Consider the following 13790-nt stretch of genomic DNA (forward strand, 5'->3'; position numbering starts at 1 on the left):
ACATTTCGGAATCGGTGCTCGACTCAGCCCTAAGAGAGGAAGTTCCAGGTGTCTTTAAAGATCTACTGACTACCGATGCGGAGGTAAGAATTCCCATAGACAGAATTCATAGAGTCGGTCCAAGGCGTCAGAATCTGGGTGCCCACCCTAGGGACACTATGGTGACATTGGCAAGTTACCCGCAAAAGGAACTCATTCTTAATGAAGCCAGGAAAGCGACGCAGATAACACTTTATGGGAATGATATTAAACTTTATCAGGATCTATCCCCAAGGACACTACAAAAAAAAAAGAAGAGAGATGCGCAAGATCCTGCAATATCTACAAACTCAGAAGATACCATACAGATGGACATTCCCCTTTGGTCTTTTATTCATGTGGGAGGGTAAACAGCATCGGGCTACAACGAAGGAGGAAGCGGCTTGAATTTTGCGAATAGACCAGGAGATCAACTGGGCCCAAGCACTGGGATGCAACCTTACACCCCACCAAGGACCAAGATATTGGGAATGGACAACCGTTCAATGGACCCGGACAAGAAACCAGAAAGGCCCTCTACTAGCGGAGAACCCCCCGCAATCCTGAAGGATCAAATTCTTACTTGGCTACCACCGTTAAGGAGAAATAAGGTACTTTTTCGCAGATTAAGATTGTTCTAGTATAGCTGGGGCATGACAGAAGCTCATCTTGGAACTCCCCAAAGATAAAAATTAGGGTTTTAGGATACCCTGCACGTATCACTGGTTTAAGTGGCAGGCCATCTCTGAGGACGGAGTCCAAAGAGAGAATAGCAAAGATGATATACATCAGGGAGAAGGTGAAATTGTTGGGGAGGACGTCGTTGGGAAAGCTGCGGGGGCTGGGTGGCGGTTGTACACAGAACCAAAGACAAAGGGATAGAAAGAAGCTGTTAGTGCGGTATATTGAAAAGGTAGCGGTCCTGCAAAATGGCTTTATCTTCCGTTGTTTGACACTTAATAGGGGGTTTAATACCCCTGTTAAGAGGAGGAAATCGGAATGGTTACTTAACATACATTAGCCTGATCTTACAGTTCTGCAGGTGATGCATATTAAATATCAGGATCATCATAAGTTAAAATTAAAGCAATACCCGATAATTAGGCAGGCTAACGCAAAGGGGAAGACAGCGGGGGTACTTATCGCTTTAAGACAAAATGTGCAGGTTTCCAATATTAAGGTGCGGGCCGATAAAGAGGGCTGCACTCTTTAGATCTTAGTGCAAATGGGTTTGTTGACCTCAACTCTGGCCTCTCTATATGCCCAAAATACAGGCCAAGTGGGCTTTTGAAGAGAGCATTATCCAATTTGGAACAGTTTAATCAGAGTGAAACGATTGTGATGGGGAATCTGAATATTGCATGGGACCCTATACGAGGTAGAAGCTCTAACACTACATATGTTCGTCCCCTACCTTCACTAGCTCTTAAACAGAAATTTGATCAGTTGACACTTAGGACACGTGGCCTACCGTGAAAGGAGAAGAAAGGGCGTATACATACTATTCCCACGTTCACAAATCCTTTTCCAGGATAGATTATTTTTGGGCTTTAATTAGGTTTATAGGAAGAGTGACAAATTGAAACACACACACAATCACCATCTCAGACCCATGCCCCTCTAACCATGGACCTTCCCCGATGTCGTCCCCCACACTGTGAGCTGGAGGTTCCCGAAAGAATTCATGTCAAATCCTGTTATATGCGACGAAACATAAGGGAAAATGAAGGAATCTTTTGATTCTAATCTGGAAGCCAAAGCGAGTTTAGATTTGGTTTGGGATATGTTTAAAGCGACCCTTTGGGGGAAACTTATCGCAATACAGGCATATAGGGGGAAGCTTAGGTGTAAAATGGAAATAGAGTTGGAGGCTGAACTAAAGGATACCCTAAAACAAATGGAGCTAGATCATCCCCGGATTTTCAAAGGCAATATCAGAATGCTATGGGTAAATTGGATTTAATACTAACTAAACAGGCAGAAAAAAGCCTATTATATTTAAAGCAGAGGATACACGTTAAGACAAATAATTAAAACACAAAATAGCGTCCCAGACAATTCAAGGGGAGGAAGACACAATGGGAAAGAAAGTCATGACGAAGGAAGAAATGATAGCCTAGTTCCAAGCATTTTACTCTACTTTATGCAAATCAGATTCTCCAGATCAGATCCTACAAAAAAAAAACGGTTATAGGATCGAAAACAAATGGTCAAAGGATCGACTCAAAAGTACCGAAAACGAAAGGATTGAATTATTATTTTTTTGTAACAATTGTTTTTTTGGGGGGTCCCCCCCCCCCCTCCCAACCTCCGTTTTTTTGGTAAAAAAACATTTTTTTAACTATACGAAAACCAAAAAAATATATATAATAAAAAAATGTGATCCTTTTGTTTTCAGCCCTATTGTGTCAATCCTTTTGCATTCGATCCTTTTTCATTCGATGCTTTAACTGGACAGCCAAAAAACCCTATTTGCAATCAAATAAATTGAAGTAAATTTCGGAAGAGGATAGAGTAAACCTAGATCACATAATTACCTGAGAAGAAGTACTATCAGTTATAACTAACCTTCCAATAAAGCCCCGGGACCGGAAGATACATTGCCTCCTTTTTTAAATAGCTTTCAGGGCTAAGGTTACTCGAAACTAACAGATCTTTATAATTCTTTTATCTGGAGTGGCAAAATAACAGCTTCATTGGAAGAGGCTAAAATAATCCTAATTCAGAAACCAGGGAAGGATCTAGCTAAATGCGGTTCTTATCGCCAGATTGCACTCGTGAACACAAAAATATATACAAAACATTCTTGCAAACCAGCTTGAAGGCCTTATGCCTCAACTCATCCCTCCCGACCAGATGGGATTGATAAAAGAGCGCCAAACCCACAGCGATATATGGTGAATCTGTCATCTAATTGAAAATGAGGCTGAAAAGGAGGACGCAGAAGTCCCTGTGTCATTAGAAGCCAAAAAAGCATTTAACCATGTAGAGTGGTCCTTCCTAAACACCTTACGAGCCATAGGTTTTGGACCCAAATATTTAGCGATGGTAAAGGCAAATTACGTCCATCCCTCTGCTAGATTGCTCATAAATTGTCAACTTTCTCCACAGGTCTCTATGTAGAGGTACGAAACAGGGCTGTCCCCTTCGCATTGAACTTAGAACCATTACTATCACAGCTCTGACAATCTGAACAAATAGAAGACATATCCTTTGGGAGAGACACTCAAACTGATGCCGTATGCTGATGATATGCTCCTCACGATCAGTAACCTGAGTATTTCATTACCTGTGACACTTGCCCAACTGGAAAGGTTCAGTAGAGTGGCCGGTCTTAAAATCAACATCACAAAGTCTGAGATTCTGAATCTGGGCCTTAAACAGGGTGAATTATCTAAAGCAATGAAATAGACACAGCTTCAGTGGACGTCAAAGGGCATTGGGGTCTTGGGAGTAAACGTTACACGCTCTCTCAGGGAACTATACTCTGCCAACTTCCACCCTACATTAGTCGAAATTCATAAGCTTGTCCAGTCCTGGATCCCTTTAACGGTTTCATGGCTCAGACGGATTAACGCAAGTAAACTGGTGATCTTACCTAAGGTGGTGTACTTGTTTCAATCGCTCCCGATCCAAATACCGGCCTCCTTTCTCCGAACACTGCAAAATAATATCTAAGTACATATGGAAAAATAACGCCCCTCCCGTACTGCATTGAAAACATTAATGCTTTCTCCAACCAGAGGTGGGGTAGTCCTTCCTAATTTTAGAGACTATTATCGAGCGGCAGAGCTGCAAGTCACAAAGATCGGTTTAGAGAAGACACATCAAAAAGTTAGAACCAGATGGAAAGAGCTATAGTGGGCCCTAGAACGGGAGAGAAATTACGGCTACCTAAATCTGACAGACCTCGGAATATACATCACAGAGTGATTACTGGGTTGGAGGATACATGGGATCGGCTGCCCGTCAACACAGCTTTACTTCATTTCCCTCCCCCATCAACACTTTGTTCGCAAACCCTCAGTTCACCCCAGGAATGTCTGCTAGCTCCTCCCCAGAATGGAAAAGGGGGGGATGTATAAAGTTTTATGAAATGTTTCTGGGCCAAGAGATTAAATCTTATGCATAATGTAAAGAGGAGTTGGCTCTCCAGGAGAGTCTTCGCTTCCAATACTTTCAAGTTCGCCATTGAATGATGGCCCCACCCAACAATTCGGCGGCGTTGATCACTTGCATCATTCGAACAATTTGTAAACTCCAGCTTGGGGTATAAACAAGAAACCCCACCAAGTGTTCTTACATTTCAACTGGCCTGGGCAAAGACCTTGGAGTTCATGCCTACAGAGGAATCATGGTCCAGTTTATGGTTAGATATTCCGAGAATGACAAGATCCACACAGATCAGATAATTTTGGTTCAAATTAATATATCAATGACACTATACCCCTGAACGGTTACATAGAATTACTAGATCAGTTTTGTTCTCTTGCTGGAGAGGTTGTGGGGGTGGAGGGCTGAGAGGGAGGGAAGAGGACATTGGTTGCATATATGGTGGTCATGTCCTAAGCTGTCTCAATTATGGGAAGAAGTACAGGAAAATAGGAAGGTAAGGTTTGCTTTCAAGACAGAGACCTTTCGGGGAAGACTTTTGAGCCTTTTACAACAAGATAATGAACGGTAGCCGAAATATAAGAGGAAGGCATTTTACATTCTTCAACTGGCATCATTACTGGTACAGATCTGTATCTTTGGAGGGTCCCAAACAATTCAATGGGAGCAGGCTAAATTTTCAACGCAATGGGCACCGATTTTGAACTTTCTTCATGGGGCCTTTATGGAACAACATTGCCCGCAGAACTTACAAAGATTGAATATACTTTGAACTTAGAAAATAAGCGAGAACATGCAGGTATATCGCTCCAGAAGAGCACAAAACAAACACCATAAACCGATCCAGATTAATTAATAGCTGTAAAAAGTCAGGGAAAGCCATTTCAGAATAAAAGGAGACATATGACTTCCGCACTCCACCAAAAAGTATTGACCAACAATACCAAAAGCAATAGCTCCTACCCCCACACACCTAATGTAGCCTACCCAAGAGTTGACACATTATGTCACAATGTGACCAGTAGTCATTGCTTCTAAAATGCTGGCCACTTGCACAAACAACCTCACTCAAATACTACAAGGGGTTTGTTCTGAAAGTTTAAAGACAACTAAACATTGTATTCTTACCATCAGCTTTAAAAAAAAATAGCACCAATCAAGAAAGTGACTCCCTCTTATTCCAAGCGCAGATGCACACATTTCCACCTCAAGAATTATCCCCAGAGTACATCCATAAGCCAAATCAATCTCCCAACATACAAAGCACCCTACTAGCAGCCTTACAGGGTTCGAAATTGATGGGAGCCATTTAGCTCCTGGTTATAGCCTAGAAGAGCCTGGTTGTAACAAAAGCTACAAAAGGAGATAAGTTTGGCTACCCAGGCCAAATGGTTCAAAACAAATATACCCAGGAGTCTGGGAATGTATATAGAAGGTGCATTAGGAAACCTAGAGAAGACATTTGAAGCATGATTGCCCATATGTACTGGACACACAGTTCTAGTTTGCATCTCATGTGGAATTTAGATGTATGGCACCCTTTATATTATCTCCTCGTTCAGCTGCGGAGAGCGAGTAAAGTGGCATCACAGAAAAAGAGGTGGCAGCAGAGATACATATGTGGCAGTAAAGAGATTGCAAAAGGGATCATGCACTAAATTAAATAGATTTAAGGGCAGTTATTATAGTTACAGAAAAGACGAGTAATGACTAAGTGAGAGATAGCCACAAGACACAAGAACAGACAAAGAAATATAGATAGGAAATAAAAGGCAAAGTGATGTAAAGAGAAAGTAAAAGTAAAGAAATGTATAGCAATATGGCAAGACTGTAGAATCACCAAACTGAATAGAGCAATCTAGACACAGATAAAAGGGGTTCATGGTGTGTGGATGTTTGGATGCGAGCCACAGTTTGGCAGGGGGAGACAAGCAAGTTCACCATCTTTCAGACACGCCAGGGTGGCTGTTTTGACATGTGCATCTCTCAATGTTAAAATCGCTAAACCAAAGCAGAATGTTTCAACCTTGGAATTTCTCGTCCTTCTTGCAATAGACATGTTTTGTCATCCATTAAATGTGCAAAGTTATGAACTAATTCAGTTTCATATCTCCTGGGGTCATGGTAACTCCTGGTCAAGAGGAAATTCCCAACCCTCAGGAGCTACTTCCAGCTCCTGCTCCACGAATTCCAACTTCAACCCCTGCCTTATCAGTGTAGCAATCTCATTAGAAGACCCATAAGAACAACACTCGGCGTCTAAACCTTCGTAAACTATTCAGGGAACCCAAGCAGAAGTCCCAAGAAAAGAAAGCAGTGCCTCCCCACTACATTGCACGCTACAATTCCAGCAGCACTAATTAGCAGAACCACCTCTTCTCTAGAGCCTCAAGTTTCTAAACTTTACCAACAGACCGAGGTCCCAATCGTCACTAAAGTGATCCATAGCAGCACACACTGCTCAAGCAGCAAAAGAAGCAACAATGCCTATGCCATAATACACTTCCAAAACCACAACACCCAAATCTCATCAACAGGTGACCATGGTTCTAGAGAACTCAACTCAAACTTTACCAGCACTGCTATGTCCAGAGCTATTCCAACTCCCCACAGCAGAGCAGGCTCAAATGTAACAATGACACAAACAAACCTTAGAAGCACCTCATAAAGCCAACAGTAGCAAAGCAGCAATCTCCCCTAAAAAAGCAGCAGCATGCACCCAAACCAAGCAGCGCACTGTCCAAGCCTTAGTAGTGCAGCATCCTCCCAATTAGCACCTCCACGCCTACACCTTTGCCACCATACACCCAACATAATCAACCAGCAACACAGAGCCTACAAATAGGACCAACACATCTTCCAACACAGCAACCCCACTTCTAAAGCTTAGCAGCACCGTCACAACCTGTGAAACTTCACAACAGAGCATCTACTAAAGGAGCACATCACAATCAATCAAATCGGTTCTTCTAGAGCACACTATCACCAAAGGCATCATGGCGCCGACACGGAAAGAGCGAGAAAAACTAAAAAAGAAAGTGTTAAAATAAAATACATTTTTTTTTTTTAAAAGACAGCCAGCTATAGAAAAAGGAAGGTCAATATTATTTATTAGGTGCAAAGGCAAGGAGTTCCACAACTTCGGCCCAGCCACCGAGAAAGCTATTCCGTCCAGCAGTTCCCTACGATATCCAGGCACACACAGAAGTGCAGTGTTCGTGGATCTTACAGTTTGGCTTGGGTTGCAACTACAACGTTTCTCTTGAATGGCTATGCATCCTTTGCCATTTGGATGGCAGTGATTCAAACAATGATTTAAACTTGACCCTACCTTCGATAGGCAACCAGTGTAGGGATTGTCGTGCACTCCACTTCGAGGGAATCTGTTTCACCAGGTGCACTGCTGCATTTTGCAGTACCTACAAGCTACGAGTACGATAAGAAAGCTGCGCTAAGTAGATTGCATTGCAGTAATCAACGCTACCATTGATACCTGCTGCCACGATCCGAGCATGACATTGTTCAGGCACGAAAAGGATGAACTTTCTTCAATTGCTTAAGTTTGAAGAATCCCTGGCCACATACTGCCTGTCTCTGATGGACCAATAATTAAAACCTCCGTCTTCCCGACATTTAGTTTAAACCAGTGTGCCTCCATCCAGCCCCGAATAGCTTCCAGACCATTTCTAAGGCTTTCAGCAATTTCTGGCTGCAACCGGAACAAAATCTAGCAGCACATTGACCGCAGACATCCAGTGGGAGAGCCAGCCACTGTCCTGTGAGGGCCTTAGCATTCCTAGGACAAATTGGGGAAGTGGATGGAAGCACTATGCCATGATCCTTAGCCAATGGCGTACAGGTGAAAAAGAGGCCTTACAACAAGTCTGTCAAATCTCTCACCTGTGAGAGCAAAGCATTTCCATTTAAATCACATTGACAGGTAGCAGCAACAAATGTACAATGGCAAAGCACAGAAACCTGCCCTGCTCAGATCAATATACACCCCCATGATGATGATAGAGAGGTACAGCTTCACCTCACTTATGAGGCCCAACCAGGCTGAAACACGTGTATCGAGTTGCTGTTGGTACTGGACTGGCCATGTGGGCGGGACAAAGACTGATATGCAAATAGATATTTCCCATCTTTGAAAGGTACAGTGAGCAAAAAGCATGTGCTGCAAACTCATCTCAGAACAGGTTATCATGCCATGTTCTTTCTGGAGAGGAGCGCCTGCTACCTTTTTTGTGATACTCAAGAGTTAACTGCTCTGCCCAGCACGTCGATGGCACACACTTCGTACTGTTTAGTATCTCTCAGTGAAAGTAAACTTCATATGAATTGGGATGAAAGATGGGTGTAATGGGCCAAAGAAAGCTGCAATAGATATTCGGCCACCTGACCTCAAAAGTTTGCGAGGGTCGACAGACGAATCGATTAATGCACCTACTGCAGCTATGTGTAACCCCGAGGCCCCACACTCAGTTCTTTCTGAAATGCTGATACTTTTTAGTTTAGGCCTGGATTTGCTAAAGCAAACCCGTCACAACTTATTGTAAAAAAGAACATATAAATATCACACATAAAACAGAGGAAACGAATTCAACATTTCTTCTAATTTAACAGTTAATAGATAAACCCATTTTCTAAAAAATGTCTGGCATCTAACAATCTGAACATTCATTGATAACTGGAGCCAGATCTCATTCTATCACATAAAAAACTATGGGTATCACATACAAATGTGCAAAATAGATGAATCGAAGTTGCTGCAAAGCAATACAGTTAACATACAAGTGCTTCAAGGTTTCTTTCTCTGAAGTTTTACACAGTCTACATAAGTCACTGATACCTGGGAAAATTGAACTGTGGACCGAGAACTCCTAGAGCACCTGCCCGATTTAACCTGACATTTTCGTCTACTAGGGAAAGGGTTTATGTACGGCTGAAATTCTGCATACTTCGGAATACATTTCAGGGTACTCAACAGCCAGGGATCTAGAAGGTAAAAGAATAAAGTTTCTGTCACATTCTTAACCGTGCTCTACGTTTAACTTTTACCAGTAATTCATGTTTAGGCAAGTCTGGAAAGGATTGTCCAGTCATCAGTATTCACTGATCATTAGACTTTACAAATGTGTCTTTAAAAATAAAAATTAAAAAAAAACTATTTGCCACCATTTCATTTTTACGCAGGGCCAACGCCTTTTTTATTTAAATAGATATAAAATCCCTTTAAATAAGCAAGAATATAAAAAGACCAAATTTAACTGAAACAATTAAATTGGACCAGAGTGTTTTTCTGTATCACCAAGACGGTGCGCCAGAGTTGCCCTTTAATACGAGATAGCCAAGTATCATTTATTAGGAGGCCCTTTTCTATACCATAGTTTAGGGATGGCACGAAACACTGAAACAGGTTCGCTTGCTATGCTGGGACACGTAGTCACCACCGCAAGGTGTCTAGTTTGATTCCCAGCGCAATCAACATTGACCCCTCTGCTTCACTTTTTTCAGGACAGTTGGGAGCAGAGACACATATATATATATATATATATATATATATATAGATATACACACACACAGTACTTCATTTGTGGGAGGGTTTTGCCTGGGCTCAGTCCCAGTACTTATTTTTTAGACCTGGCACTTACTGTCTGAGACCAAGTTTGATTATTAAGTGGTGATAGTCAGTGCATCGATCAACCCCTAGCTCTTGTTTAACCACAAATATGTCGACACTGTGTGGAGCAGATTTGATGGGGGGCGGGGGGGGTGGAGTGGTGAACTGCCCGCTCGCAGTGTCACAGGCATGCTGGAAAATAGTTGGGCCCTAGCACTTTCTTTTCAAATTAAGCTATATATGTAATTGAGGTCAGAGTGCACAACGCAAAGGACCAACGGATACGGGGTTCCAGGCTTTTTGAGGGGGGCTAACAGCCTAAAGACAGCAAGCAGCTAAGCATGCTACCCAACCAAGCAACAAACCTTCACTACTCATAAGAGGAGGAGAGGGCAAACACAAAGTGCCCAACACCACACCGGTCGGGCCAACTAAGCCCTTCTCCAGGTGATACATTGAGTATCACAAGTGGGTAATAATGACTTTGTAGCACTTAAAAGCTGGAGAAATGCGGGATGAAGCGCTACATAAACCACCACACCAATTATCTAAGCAGCACTTTAACACAAGTCACAGCATCCTCCAAATAGGACGTCAACCTTGGCAGCACAGGTCTCTCCCAAGCAGCAACACTGGCAGCTCAGCATCCTTCCAAACAGCAGCCACGACTCGTCGCAGGCCTGCAGCACCCGCGGAAACAGGTACACCACACTTCCCCCCACAACAGGCACGCGCTACCCACCCTCCACACACACACAGTCACAGCCGAGCCCTCCTCCTCCTCCTGCTCGTGCTGCTGCACACCTTGGCTCGCTGCCCTGCACCTCCATCAGGAAGTGAGGCTCATCCCTCCTCCTCCTCCTCCCCCCCAGCACTCCACCACCACCACCACCATCCTCCTGCACTGCAGCCTCTCCATCCCTGCACCACTGTCCTGACCCATCCCTCAGGCTGACCTCTCACCTCGGCTGCCCCCCCTCGCGCAGGCTGCGGTGTTCGCTTCCCGCGGCCGTTCTCACTCCTGCCTGAGAAGCGCGGCCGCGCGCATTCCTGCCCCCCACCCTCCCTCCCTCCCTCCTGTCTGGCGCATGCAGAGCACAGCACATCTGTCCGCTAGGCGCGCGCGCTTCTCCATCCCTCCCTCCTCCTCCTCCTGTGGTCCTCGGAACCTACCACAAGCAATGCACCTTTTCCGTTATGAAGACGTCATGACGCACCGGCGGCGCCCTATCCCGATGCACGCCGGCGAGCGTAGTTTTGCGGGTGGTCTGGCCTGGGGCGCCATCTTTTGTTCCAAACATGACCTAATGGAGCTGTGTGTGTGTGTGAGAGAGAGAATTAGCCGGAGACCCTTGTGCTAGAAACACAGGTGCTCTGCACACAGTCGCCAGGACGCGTGTCCTTAATAGCACCAGTAAGCTATGTACAATTGTGCAGCATGTGTGACTGCAAGCAATCCATGCAGCATCCCTGTCAACTTTTGAAAATCAAAAGTGGGATTATGTCAACAGTCCCATATCTGTTTATTTGTGGACCTTAGAGGTTTTCCTCGTGAAGAATTTCAAATTTTAATGGGTATAGAGGTAAGTAACATTTTCAGAACTTTATATTTAAAAAAATATTGTTTCTGAACCACCCCTTAATGGCCCCCAAAGAATGCCCATGCTCTTTAAAATATAAACAGATTTTTGACTGCTTAGATTTAATATTAAAGGCAGTCATCTTAATCCTTTTTAAATTAAAAAGTTATAATGATATGATAGGTTATTTATAACGTGCTTAACCCCTTGACTGCCAAGGGGTCCCCCCCCCCAGTGCCAAGGCCTTGTTTGGTGATTTCAGTATGTCGCTATTCAATCCCTTGTAACTTTTTTGTTACATGAGATATCTCAGCCACATTTGGCCCCTTTTCTTCCCACATGTAGGAGGTCGTAAGGCCACCAAGGAATCCTAGTTTGCTGTAGGCGGGTGAGAGAGAATAACCAAAAAGGGATAACATTTGAGTTATTTTCAGAAAATGGTAATAAAATTATGCACAGCAAAGCCTGTGGTTTTTTTCCTTGTAAGAGCTAGGAACAAATGGTTTGCTGTGCTGCATTCACCATTTTCTAGGCTTTCAAGAACAGGTTGAGTGGAAACCAAAAAAACATATTTTGATATGGTTACCAGCCGTTTTGTGAGAGGTAGGCGATTTTGGCCTTTTTTTCCAATAGGACATGTGTGGACGGAATGGAAGAGGAGGGTAGGAAAGCTGAATGGGAAGACAGAAAGGCATACATTTCTGAAAAGTAGTAAAAATTTCAAGTTTAGGAAGGGGTGATTTGTACAGGTCAGGCAACAACCATGTAGGGAAAAATTCCTTAGTTTGGGAAAATGACAGATAATAAAAGGTATGTGGTGGACATGGTTGGCCCGTTAAGGCAATGGCTTCTGTGAATTTAGAGAAAAGCAATGCCCCGCTACATTCCCCTGACCACAAGCTAAAAACGAAGCCATGGTACACAGGTTTTATGCTTACGGCCTGAACAGAATACTTGGCATGTGTAAGTAAGAAAAACAAAGGTGGTGAGGAATGACACGCATACATTTTTTGAAAGAGCACAGGCAGACCTTTTGAAGGGTAGGTGACTTGTGCAGGTAACAGTGCCTAAAGCAGCGACTAAAAGTACGTCACATTTGAGAAACGAAAGGGTTGTGTGCCAGATTGCAGCAGCAAATGTTTGAAAACGGTATGAAAACCACACAAACACAACAAATGTCCTACCTCCCCGCATTCCCACAGGTGTCCCGACGAAAACAACACGCCACATGTGTGGGTGCTACTACTTGGGCACAAAGGGAAAAGGCTAAACCACTGGTAACCCCAAGTGTTTCGGCCGAGCAGATTTTGTGGGAATTTGCTCTTGTGGACAACCTACAGATTTGGGCTGGTGTGTCACAGTCACCAAGGAAAACAGGGAACCCCATGCATTCCGAAAAGAAGACACCAGTGGGAATCCACAGAGATCTGACTTGCACAAATCGCCCCAGAATTTATTACCCACAATCCCTGGCAAAGTCTGAAATTGGGCAAAAAACCCACAATTTTCAGACATTTCCCTCCGCCCACCCACCGAAACACGCTGCCAACAACACATGTCCTACCTTTCCGTGTTCCCACAGGTGCCCCGAAGTAAACGGTACCTCATGTGTGGGTGCACCTACCTGGGCAGGATTTTGCTCTTGTGGACAACCTACAGATTTGGGCCTAGGGTGCTGAAGTCACCAAGGAAAACAGGGAACCCTATGCATTTCTGAAAAGAAGCCACCCGTGGGAATCCACAGAGCTCTGACTTGCACGAATCGCCTTTAATTTATTACCCACAATCCCTGACAAAGCCAGAAATTTGGCGACAAAAAAACACCATTTTCAGAGCTTTTCCTCCGCCCACCCACCGAAACACGCCAACAACAACACATGTCCTACCTTCGTGTGATCCCACTGGTGTCCCGACAAAAACGGTACCTCACATGTGTGAGTGCACCCACCTGGGCGCAAAGGGAAAAGGCAAAACCACTGGTAACCCCATGTCTTTCACCAGACCAGATTTTGCACTTGTGGACAACCTACAGATTTGGGCCTAGGGTGTCGAAGCCACCAAGGAAAACAGGGAAACCCATGCATTTCCGAAAATAAGACACCCATGGGAATCCACAGAGGTGTGACTTGCGCGAATCGCCTCTGAAATTATTACCAACAAACCCCGGCAAAGTCCGAAATTTGGTGAAAAAAACAATTTCCCTCTGCCCACCCACCGAAACACGCTGCCAACAACACATGTCTTACCTTCCCGCGTTCCCACAGGTGTCCCGATGAAAACGGTACCTCACATGTGTGGGTGCACCTACCAGGGCGCAAAGGGAAAAGGCTAAACCACTGGTAACACCAAGTCTTTCGGCAGACAGATTCTGCAGGATTTTGCTCTTGTGGACAACCTACAGATTTGGGCCCAGGGTGCTGAAGTCACCAAGGAAAACAGGGAACCCCATGCATTTC

At 44.1% G+C, this 13790-nt stretch overlaps 1 protein-coding gene across 5 annotated transcripts in view; it reads right to left on the reverse strand.

The window, feature by feature from the left end:
* The window catches only part of DTNB (dystrobrevin beta), a 1559893-nt gene extending 1549082 nt beyond the window's left edge, over positions 1 to 10811 (reverse strand). For all 5 annotated transcript variants that reach the window (XM_069605562.1, XM_069605560.1, XM_069605566.1 and 2 more), the window contains exon 1: positions 10718 to 10811. The gene's annotated coding sequence lies outside the window, so the exon portion shown is untranslated. The remainder of the gene's footprint in view (positions 1 to 10717) is intronic.
* Between the last annotated feature and the right edge of the window lie 2979 nt (positions 10812 to 13790).

The sequence above is a fragment of the Ambystoma mexicanum genome, chromosome 4p, assembly GCF_040938575.1.
Source record: "Ambystoma mexicanum isolate Mex_15411 chromosome 4p, UKY_AmexF1_1, whole genome shotgun sequence".
In the NCBI taxonomy this organism is placed as follows: domain Eukaryota; kingdom Metazoa; phylum Chordata; class Amphibia; order Caudata; family Ambystomatidae; genus Ambystoma; species Ambystoma mexicanum.